Source organism: Felis catus, chromosome A1 (assembly GCF_018350175.1).
Source record: "Felis catus isolate Fca126 chromosome A1, F.catus_Fca126_mat1.0, whole genome shotgun sequence".
In the NCBI taxonomy this organism is placed as follows: Eukaryota; Metazoa; Chordata; class Mammalia; order Carnivora; family Felidae; genus Felis; species Felis catus.
The window spans coordinates 151,224,176-151,235,036 of record NC_058368.1 but is presented as its reverse complement, the minus strand read 5'-3'; the positions used below and the strand labels follow the sequence as shown (position 1 = coordinate 151,235,036).

General features: G+C 39.7%; 1 protein-coding gene across 2 annotated transcripts in view; it reads left to right on the top strand.

The window, feature by feature from the left end:
• The window catches only part of MEF2C (myocyte enhancer factor 2C), a 171,868-nt gene that overhangs the window by 5,268 nt on the left and 155,739 nt on the right, over positions 1–10,861 (top strand). For both annotated transcript variants that reach the window (XM_019836497.3, XM_011284522.4), the window contains exon 2: positions 10,062–10,148. The gene's annotated coding sequence lies outside the window, so the exon portion shown is untranslated. The remainder of the gene's footprint in view (positions 1–10,061; positions 10,149–10,861) is intronic.

Sequence of the window (10,861 nt, the reverse complement as noted above, 5' to 3'; positions counted from 1 at the left end):
CAAGAGAGGTTAATGGCAGCAGCTGGCTATGCAGAGAAGTTAAAAGGCTGGGAATAGGGATCCCCATGTTGCCTGGGATGGCAATGGTGTGAAGGCCCTACAAGATTGCATGGCAGGCAAAGGTACTTATCAAGATCATAAGGAATATTTGTTTTAGTTGAAAATCTTTTTAGTGAAAAGCCACATTTCTCACGTGATTGTGAACAGGGATTGTGATTGTGGTTGCAGGGAATCTAGGCTTATTGAAATAGGAATGGGCTCGCAGCTCAGGTGTCACTAACAGTAGAGGTCACTGGATCTGGAACCCATTTTTGCTAAGATACCAGGATCTAAGAGCACAATTCATCCAGAAAAGATAAACACTACCCCTCAGATATGTAAAGATGAAGAAAGGCACAGAAATTTGAAAGTATTAGGTCCCCATGTTGCTTAATGGGTTTTCTAATCACAATGGGCAGAATATACATGGCATGTCTTTTTTTATTGTTTACAACATGAGCAAAGGGAGACAAAAGAAAGAAAGATTCCTATAATTTTGACCTCTCATTGTTACTATTTTGAAAGGTGTTCACTAATTTAAAGGTTCCATAAAACTTAAGATTAGTTGAGAGTGTGGGAACAAATAATGGAGAAGGTTATGGAATTAGAAGACTTTGCAGATCTTATCATCACCCTCACCCTTAGGCAGTGGCTGCAAACAAAATAAACGTAAGAAACACCTGAGGAGCTAGTTACTATGCAGATTCCTGAGGTTCTTGCTCAGGGGATCTGAGGTGAAGCCTAGGAATCTGAGCAAATCTGAGGCCCTCTGAAAAGTTGTTCTCTAGAACAAGAAAATTGTGGTAGATTGTTCAGTCCTCATTAGAGCCTTCTTCAAGAGGGTTGGTTCTCTTGCTCTTCGGTAGCAAGAAAACCAGCACCTAGTGATCTCAGGTCCCGAGAGATCAAAGGAAGCATATGGATACAGCCACAGAAGTTTTATGTCCATTTTTATTTACTGTCAGTTACATTTGCACTTAAATAGTTTAATTATTTTTATGTAGATTGGCAAACGATAAATTTCACCCAACACCAGAGATAAGCCAAAAATCATTCTCAAGTTCTACTTGAGTTTCAGGCACTAAATAAAACGACTTGAAATATGAAAAATGGCTTGAATTGACTCTTCAGAAAAGTCATTTAAAAATAGCACAGACAGGTCTTTTTATGAGAAGTATATAAGCAAATACATTCAAGTTTTAGAAAACTCAGATGATCATCCCTGACCCAGGGAGTTTAGAAGGCTAAGGCCCAGCAATAATGTAAGGGAACCCACAGGCTTTATTCTCCAGTGTGCAAACTGTTTCGTGGCCATACACTACCCAAACTAGAATCTCACAGGTACGCAAGGATGAGGTGAGAATGTGTGGAATGTGTAGATGGATGAACATAAATCCTTCAAAAATAGATAAAGAGCACAAGCACATACTTTATTCACTGTGAGTCAATCATTATTGTAATCAGAGTAATTATAGTGATTAATAACAAAAAAAATCATAAAAACTCTTCTATGACCATATTATCTGTAGCACACATCATCAATTATTTAGAAATAAGTTCCCTTGTTAAAAGTTTTTTTTTATTTTGAAGTTATTCAAATAAATAGGAAAGTATTAATAATATTCCATGATTCTGAAATAGAAAATGTAACTTTCCAAAGCATGAAAAAAAAATTTTTGATTGTTAATAACCAGTGGTGTGTGTTTATGTGAGTGTGTGTGTGTGTGTGTGTATGTTTATGGCTATACTGACTTTATAACTGAAAATAAAAAATTTACAACTGAAAATGAAAAGATGGAGCCGAAAAGATGAAGGACAAAAGGGAACAACATGGAAAAGACAGAATTAAATCTATTGATTAGCTATTTCACTATTGCTAAAGGGGTCAAAGGGAATAAAAAAAGAAGATTGTAGAATGTTTCCTACTTACCCTTCTTTAAATAGTGCTCAAAATCTTTCACTTAGAATCAAATTTTTTCATTTATGAATTTCTTCAGAATACAATATAAAGTACATTTGATATGGATGTTCCATATTTACAGGTTTAATGCCATACAAAGTTGGGAAATATTTAATTTACATGATTCATCTCTGCCTATAGGAAGATGCTTTATCTGTGATTTCATAGAAGTGATAAAGAGTAGAATGTATTTTGTCCTCCAACCCTGAACCTCTCTCCACCCCTTCCAGATTCTAACCTTCATCCAGGGACCAAAACACATTCTCATCACAGGGTTCGTACATCCCTTTCAAGACATTTTTGGAGAAATAGTCACTAATTACACCTCTGATGACTTTTGGGGGCAGAAGGGAGTGCACAAAGGGTGAGACCAAGTGACAACATGGTAGCTATGGCACAAGGGACATGCAGCAACTGTGTGCCTCCTGTGCAAAGAGAGAATAGGAAAAGAGACTGGAACAACAGGTACTAAAGTGTTATTATATTTCTTAAAAAAAATAAGTAGACAAATTTTCAAGGAGCATCATGATACTTTGCTCATAGAGAATTCATCCTCCGATCACAATCTCTTCAAAAAAATAAAATTTTTCTTCAAGTAAGAGCCAGGCTTCCCACTTACCCCCAGGGCTCACTTACACGTCAGCAAAGTGGGAGGGACTTGAGACACTCGGAAAGTCTCCTCTCTAGAGCATCTCCTGACCAGCTGGGCAGGGAATGTATGGAATTTGTGTAATCATGGATACTCCTTTGGATAATGAACTCCTTCCAGAAAACTTTTGAAGAGAAGTTCACGGAAAGGAGTAACACACTGAGAGTGTGTCATGAGGTAAACTGTTGGAGTGGCTGGCTTCTTGGATAGAACATAGTCCAGGAGAAGACTGGAGCATAAAGAGGCTGCTGAGGAATCAAAGGATCTTGTGGGTCACATCAGCGAAAGGCTGTGAGGAGACAGAGACACTCAATAAAGAGCTATTATTGATTTTAAAAATTGCTGCTGGGTGAATGGTGTATGCCAGAGTGAAAGAGGACAAGTTGAAGGTGAGTATAGGGAGGCTGGTGACACAAAGACAAACTTCAGCAACCTTACAATTTTGCCTATACCACACACATAATATTGATCTAAAAACACTTAAAAACTCAGATTTAATAAGAAGCTACTACTTCTGTGTATTTACAGGAAGCCTCTTTAAATTTAAGTGTAAGAATATGTCATCAATAAGCAGTCTAGAAGATGTCTGACATAACTAAAAAATAAAACCTTGGAGCCTTATTCTGAGCAAAGTCTGATAAAATCAAACATGTACACACACATATGTTTCTCTGAAAAGAATACCAAACAAGGCTAATATAAATTGGCAATCCCAAAATGTAAGGCTTCTTGGTATAAAATATATTGGTTTAATCAACATACTATCCTAAATGTTGTATATTTATTTCAAATATAAAAATACATATACTGAAATAAAAAATGCTTTAAGCATGAAAGCTGACAGAAAAGGAAACATCTTCTAAAATATCATTAGATAAATGAGACATTGAAATGTTTTTCAGGAACACGGAGCAGTCCTTGAAAGTGAAATAATATAACATTAGCTAACATTTATTGAGCAATTTCTACATGCCAGGCACTAGGTAGGACTATACCTCCTCTCGGCAAAATTATCATCCTGTGTAGATCCTGCCACTTTCCCTATTTAATAACAAGGGCACTTAGAAAATCGAGTCAAATGGTTATTAAGTGCCTGAGCCTGGATTCTAATCCAGGGTCTCAATTTACCCTTCTCTGCCTGTTGAACATTCCTTGAAAAGGTGTTTCCCAGGATGTTCATACATAACGTGTAACTTCGAATTAGTGTAACTAACTTTTTAAAAATGTATCTGATTTAATAGTGCTACTTGCCAAAATGTCTCCTTACAGGCTACACGTTCACATCAGAAATACCATTGTAAATCCCCTTTTGTATCTACAATTAGTGTCAATTTCTGTGCCAGATAACAAATAATCTGCTTTATAATCACATCATAGTTTCCATGAAGCCACCTTGTTCACCACTTTTGGTTTGGATTTAGTTTCACCAACAAATTCATCATTAATGATAATGATTTGCCAACAAGCAAACTGTTAAGGCTGCATAGCAAACCCCTAGAGAGATTTCTATAGCGACTGATGCTAAAGACATCATTACTGAAATAAGCAAACAACCTCCTAAGCTGTCTACCTTAAAGAGAATGACACACGTTATGACATGTATTTGTGAAATATTTTCTGGTGGGAAAAAAAATCGATTATATCACCCCCTGATATCATCATCCCCATAAATGAGCAAAGGTTATAAGTCTAAGGAAGCAGTACGGCATCATGGCTAAGGGCATCTAGTGGAAACAAACTAACCTAGGTTCATGTCCTTTGTCTGGCACTTATGACCTATTAGACCCTGGGCAAGTAATATCACCTCCTTAAACTTAAGTTGTTAAAATATGTAAAATGGAGAAAACTGTAGTGTCTATCTGAGAGGTTGTTGTTTGGATAAAAAGAAAAAAGTTTATAAAACCATTAATACAATTAAATCAATTAAAGCAGTTAATACAAGACGAACAAATAGCGAATGGCCATTAAATCTTAGGCACTTTAAATTGATTTCTTTCAACTGTCATTCTAATAAGATAGTATTATTTTTGCACATATACTACAAATAGCATTGTATTACAAATATGAATATTATTCACATTGAAATAGTTAACTATAGATTTAGTAAAAAAAAAAAAAAGTATCTATAGGAAATCAGACCTCTTTGGTTTGGGTCTTTGTCACAGTGAAGTAGAATATACTGGTAAAACAAACTAGTGTTAAGCCCTGACTTAAATTTAAAAGTTCTATTGCATTTTACTTTTAATTTTCATCATAGTCCAAAATAATTTAGAGAGACTTCATTTATAACGATAATTAATTCTCTTTTTTCCTAGTAAATTAGAATATAGATATACTTACGTATCTCCTTATTTTCAAAGCTAGTATGATTGGGAAGCATTTAATCTATGCATGATCTTGTCTTCTTGAAAAAAATTGTATTATTTTCCTTAGATTAAAATTTTAGGTAAAAAAAAATATTTAAGAAGTAACTTTAAAAGCTCTCAACTAAGTAAAATACCATCTTTCAAAAAAATTACCTAGAGAGATAAATAAAACAAGGTACATTTTGCAGTGAGGTGGCTTTATTCTCTCCTTTCGAGATTTCTTTGTCTTATTTTGGTGTTCTTAATAAGAAGAGTTAGCAGGAATAGGAAATACCAGATATAAATTGTTAACTGTTAACACTTTCTGAGTCCTTTTTTCTTCTTTAATACATATTTACACCAATTGAAATCAAAAGAAATCATACACATCCCAAGTGGGATTTTATTTAAAACCAAAAATGCAAAATGTCTATGGCGTCCGTTTTGCCAGAAGCAGCAAACAGGCCTCTAGACATAGCTGTAATGTTGACCATGCATCCAAGAGAGAACAACCTCTAGGTCTCTCTTGAACAGAATGCTCCATTAGGCATTCCATGGGCCCCCCCTTCCCGGAAGGCCTCGGCCCAGCCCCGTTGCCATAGATGGCCATCAGACATTTGGAATGACATCAGGAGATAATCTGAGCAGGCTCTGCCCTAAAGAATTCAAGCTAGCAGGAGACTGAAGATATCAATGTCTTCTTGGCTGACAACAGCATTCCAAAGGTCAACCAGGGTGAAAGAGGATGGACTTGGAGTTTCTAGTGCCTTTTCAACAACCAAGCAGCTAACAAGTATAAAGAAGCATCCCTTAAGACAAAAAAAATAATAATAATAATAAGACAATGAAAGTCTGGAGTATACTAGAGACACCATGCCTATGAAAGGGAAATAAGAACGTATACCCCCTTGGTCAGGGAATTTTAGGACTGAAGAGATCTCTACCTCTTAAAAATAAAACTGACGAAGTTCTCATCCTGAACTTGATGGTGTAGAAGTTGAAATTCTTCACAGGAGAGTAAGAATGGCTTTTAGTACAGTTTGCCAATTTCCAGTCTTGTGCTGTATGTTGGGTGGCTCATTGAATCCTCAAAACGAAGTTTAAGAGTATGTTCCACATTTTATAGATGGGGAAACTGAAGCAAAGGTAGGTTCCATAACTTGTACCTGATAGTATCTTCATCGAATTTGAGGAAGCTATGCTTTGGTAACAACCCTCACCTGACACTTTCCCCCCCCTCCCCCCCCCCCCACCTTAAGAGTGCTTTTTAGCTCATAGTTTAAAAGGATAATTCCATTTCCTCAGAATTTTTTAAGTATAAATAAGAACGTTAATCCAACTAGTCTCTTTTAGAAGACGTCATATGAAACTATGACGCTACCAAGAATATATTTTTAGTTTGGGTGACAGTGCTATTCCCTCACACACTTTATTCTTACTAGAATTTCTTCCTAGAGGCGTGCTTAGAAGTATTTTCTCTTCTAAAAGGGTACTGCTGTGGAAAATCTTCCATCAGGCCCCTTTTCTGTAGGGTTCATTTGCCTTAGCCAACCCCAGGCAAGGTGCCCTCGTCTGGCGCAAAGTGTACTAGATAGACCCGCTCTGGTGACCTTATCTTTTTTCTAAATTTATGGCATCGTTTGGGGGTGCATCTCTTAACTTCTCCGGGCCCCACTTGTTTTCCCTGTGAAAAATTAGGTGCTTGTGTTAAATGTTCCCTAGACCTCTTTCAGCAAGAAGATACGGAAATTCTGACTTTAAAACTTTCCACACTGGTGCCAGGAAATGCAAATGCCAAGAGTGTCCTAAAATTTGGCTGGTATCATAAAGCAGATTCTTTCTTTCTTTTTTTTTTTAACCAGCATTCATTTAAAACTCTAGAGCAGCACATTCCAATAGAACTTTATGCAATGATGGCAATGTTCAACATCTCGCAGTCAAATAAGGTAGCCGCTAGCTGCCTGTGGCTACCGAGCACTTAAAATGTGGCCAGTATAACTGAGGGACTGAATTTTAAATTTTATGTAATTCTAATAAGCTTAAAGAGCCATAGGCGGCTAGCGGCTACCATATTGGTAGCAGCTTACAGCTTCAAGAGCATGACAATATAAACACTTCACACCTTTGATTTATTCAGCCGAGTACTTGACAATGCCTTTGGAGCATTGATCTTTCCACCACTCTTGCTGCCCTTGATACAGCTCCACAGGCAGATCAAAGGACAGCCGAGACATCTGCATTTCGTGATGGCATTTCTGCAAGAGTCCCCGGCACTGCTCTCACGTGCTAACAAATAAAGGGGACGGCAACGGAAAGGAAGTTTAGGGGGTTTCGTGTCTTTTCTCCCTAGACTCCCATTTGTCGTGTAGCTTGCGGCCTTTCCCTAGCCAAGACGCGCACAGACCAACGAGGCAGCTGAACTACCAGAGCCAGCAGTTGGCCGTTAGTTTTTTTTTTTTTTTTTTAAATAATCGTGTAGACCCTGAGAGATTGGGCTATAAAATCCAGCTCTGAGACCGCGTCCTTTCCTATTGGTCCGTCAGGTGAAAAACCGGGCTGACTGGCGGGCCAGGGGCGGCGGCCGGGCCAGGGGCGGCGGCCGGACCCGCGCCTGCCGCGCTCCCTCTCCCCCAGGCGCGCACACCACTCAGAGCACGCGGGGCGGCCAGGGCCGCCGGACGCCGACCGCGTGCCACCGCTTTGTGCACCGTGCGTAGGTGGGTTTCCTGGGCGCCAGGCTCGGGACTCAGCCCCAGCTCTCCGGGGTCGTCTTTCTCCAACCTGGGGGAAATAGCCCCACGATCCCCAAACCAGATGAGCGCGGCAACTCCCCAACACCGCCACCGAGCGTTTCTAGGGCCCACCCACCACCGTGGCGCCCTCCTCCCATTCTCCACAGCCCACCACGCGGCCTCGCCGCCAAACCAGCAGCCGCCTTCCCCCGAGCCGTGACATCCCCCTCAAGACACAAGCCGGCACGCTCCCCGCCGAGACAGCCCGCCCCCGCTCCGCGCACCCAGGCCCACAGGCCCCCGGAGGGCCCGGAGCCCGCCTCCTCCTCGCCCGTGGCGCACGCACGTGGCGCACTCACCCCCTACTAGCTGCCTCGGAGCTCTAGAAACACTCCCGGGAGGGAGCCCCCGCCCCCTCGGCTCTGTCCGCTCGGAGGAAAGTGGGTGGGGGGAAGCGGAGACGGGCTGAGCTGGAGTAGGTAGGTCGGTCCGCTCCAGAGAAAAGTGGGTGGGGGGAAGCGGCGATGGGCAGAGAAAGGAGTATATAGGTGGAGAGCGGTGTTGGAGGGGACGACCGGCAATAATTGGATGGCGTTGCGGCTGTTGCGCCCCTGTGAACGCCCAGCCAGCGCGGATTCACTTTCCACACAAATCACCCGGAGGGATTGTTGCTGCCTGCAATCAATAACTCAGCGGAGTGAGCTGCTGAAACCAGAGGCGTCCTCTGTCTGGGTCTTTAAGGGGCCGTCCGAACTGAATTCCAGCCCTCTGCTTCCCAGACAAAGAAGGGGGCACCAAAACGAAGACGAGATTTTTAACCCCCACCCCCACCCCGATCCTGGATAAAAATCTTTAAAAATTAAAGGGCACACACACACACACACACACACACACACACCCCGAAGTATCTAGAAAAAATAAAGGGGGAAGTGTGACAATCCATTCTTTGAAGGTTTCTGTGATATTTCGAGAGATGGGATAGAATCAATGTTCCGATGAACATTTAACGATTTTGTAAGTGAAGGTAAAGTCCATTAAATTTAACCATGCATATGGATACTTTTTAATCTGCCACACATTTGCAAGGAAATGACTGATCTAGCCTTATTTGGGCATACTGTTCTAGAAAAAGGAAGAAATGTATCATAATTTGTAGTGGCATTGTTAAAAGCCTTAGCATATCTTTCGGACATTATTCCTTGAAGATTGCATTTCTGTAAGACGAAAAGGCCCTGGGAGATGTGTATTATGATTCCCACTTAGCAGACTGTAAAACCAAGCAGAGCTGGGAGAAAGGGTATTCGGCAGGTCACCAGATACTCACTACCAGTCACTAAATTTAAATTAACTCACTGTGGGCCTGAGTCTTAAAAGACTAAACTCGGCTAACACCCCTAAAATAAAAGTAGCCAAAATTCATTTTTCCTTCACTGATGCAATTTAAAAATAAAAATAAATGTTAGGGATGTCAACCCAAATATAGAGGCTTTATAAATCTTAATGAGTTTTCACTATGAAAAGTCTTCTTACTAATACAAATGGGTAAATGAATATCGACCATCGTGGTCTGATATGTCTCAAGGTTGGGAGGAGTAGACCCACTCTGAAGCCAAGGAGAAGTTCATTTGTGCGCTCTAAGTCATAGAAAGCTAGTTTCAAGCAGAGACTAGAACACAGGAGTATTTGTCTGCGCTCAGTATAGTCAAACTGCTGGGAAGGAAAAGGTATTATTGGTAATAGAATTCATAAAGGCGACTGAATCCACACCACTATTCCCAAAGTATTTAAAATTGGCCTTTAGGCGACATATACAATAAGCCCTTTCAGCAACTTCAGCTGCAACTTCATTATCCCAACTTGACAAATTTGGTTAGCTTGGGATATGATGGATTTGAGTTTCTCCTTTGTAATTCTTAATCAGATACAAAATTAAAGGTACAAAAATAAAGATAAATATAGGCTCTTTAGATATGAGATAAAGGATATGATTAAACCTTGGCTTGGAATAACAAATCCTTTGCATATTGCAGATTCTCAATCACAAGCAGTCCATATGGTGTATACTGTGCATAGGCTAAAGCTGTACCTAAAGAATTTCTGAAATTTAGATATTTGGCACTATTTATGTTAAAGGCTATAAGTATTTTCACAATTAATGGTAATTTTAATAATTTTGTGTTTAATATACATTCATGTGGTTTAAAATCAGAATTAACACTAATGTTACTTCAGATTAGAAGTTTTAGAAATACAGTTATTTGAATGTACTTTAATATCAACACTCTTAAAAAAGATTTTTTTTAATTATGTACCTTGTTGTACTTACACATTTTAAGGTGCCAAAGAAGAGTTGCAAACTGTGAAGTAACTTCTATGAAGAGATGAAGTAAAGAATGGAAGGCAAATGACTGTATGTGTATGTGGTGAGTGCTTAACATTTGTTATATCATTTACCACCAAGTTAATTCGTAAAGGTAAAATTGCCAGACTCTTGGCCATTAGGTATTTGTAATGTAGGCACCTATAAAAGTGATAAAGAGTCATGTGACCATTGTATGCTTTACATTATAAGCAATAGCATGTCATTTTGTTTAAAGCTCACATGTCACCTTTCAGGGCCTACCTTTGCAAGTCTTTTTTACAATTAATCCATTTCAGGGGAAGTTATGTGTGTCATCTGTACTGTAGCTATAAAAAGATATAACATTTTTAATGCTATTGGAATTTGTATCTTACTACTTTTTATATTTTTCTGAACTTCTATGTTCAATTATGTTTGTGTTGAAAGCATTCTGGCTGAAGAACAAATACTACACAGTTGAATAATCTTGAGGGGTAGATTAATCTATAGCCTCTCTTCATCTTAGGGTGGGTTGCTGTGGCAACCGCCCCAGCTTACTTTAAAATAATTTTTTAAAGCTCACTTCAAGAGCTACACCCAGCGTGGGCCAAGCTTAAAAGCAGGCATACCCAGTGAACAGGGTTTTGGTAGACTGCTGATTTAATGTAGGGAAGTAGTAAAGAGAGGAGGGTGGAGTAAGATGGTACACAACCTTGAACAGAAATTAGGAATTAGCTTTCCTCAGATTCAAGACCTCAGGATTATGCTCTCTGGAACTTCTGTGGCACTTAATGA